The sequence below is a fragment of the Otolemur garnettii genome, unplaced genomic scaffold (assembly GCF_000181295.1).
Source record: "Otolemur garnettii isolate 467f Iridium unplaced genomic scaffold, OtoGar3 scaffold00104, whole genome shotgun sequence".
In the NCBI taxonomy this organism is placed as follows: domain Eukaryota; kingdom Metazoa; phylum Chordata; class Mammalia; order Primates; family Galagidae; genus Otolemur; species Otolemur garnettii.
In genome coordinates this window covers 607,125-608,169 of record NW_003852499.1, presented here as the reverse complement: position 1 = coordinate 608,169, position 1,045 = coordinate 607,125, and positions in this window count along the sequence as shown.

Genomic DNA, 1,045 nt, shown 5'->3' with positions numbered 1-1,045 from the left:
CAAGGATCTGCATAGTTAACTATAGAAAAAAAGGGTTACATGACTTCTGGCAAAGGGAGCATGAAGAAAGGAAAATGGCTGTTTTGGGAATGGAGGAGAAGCAGTTGGTGGTTCAGTCTCTGAATGTTCCCCAGCCTGTGAGGGTCTACTGTCTCACAGCCCGCTGTCTATAAGCAGACAGTTTTAGAACCCCAGCATGACTCAACCCAAATAAAGCATCTTCCAGGCACATTATAATTAACTTTGCCAAAGTTAATATGAAGGAGAAAATTCTGCAAGCAGTCAGATGTAAGAAAACCATATCCTACAAGGGGAAGAATATTAAAATGACTACAGATCTCTCTGCTGAAAACTTTCAACCTAGAAGAAGGTGGTCATCGACTTTTAATCTCTTAAAGCAAAATAACTTTCAACCCAGGATCCTGTATCCAGCAAAACTAAGTTTCATCTATGACAGAGAAGTTAAATACTTTATGAACTTTACATGTTGAAGAAATTTGCCATAACTAAACCAGCTCTCCAGAATATTCTCAGACCTATTCTCCATAATGACCAGTGCAATCCTCCACCACAAAAGTAAACTCACTCAGAAACTTTTCATTAAATCCCAACTTCCACAGTGGTGAAAGGATTAAAAATGTCCACTGGACTTTTGAAAAACTTGATATCCAACATTCTACCAGGCTTATCAATATTTTCAATTAATGTGAATGGCTTAAATTGTCCTCGACTGGATACAAAAACTCAGGCCAGATATCTGCTGCATACAAGAATCTCATCTTACCTTAAAAGATAAATATAAAACTCAGGGTGAAGGGATGGTCATCTATATTCCAGGAAAATAGAAAGCAGAAAAAAGCAGGTGTTGCAATTCTATTTGCAGATACAATAGGCTTTAAACCAACAAAAGTAAGGAAAGATAAGGATGGTCACTTCATATTTGTTAAGGGTAACACTCAACATGATGAGATTTCAATTATTAACATTTATGCACCCAACCAGAATGCACCTCAATTTATAAGAGAGACTCTAACAGACATGAGCA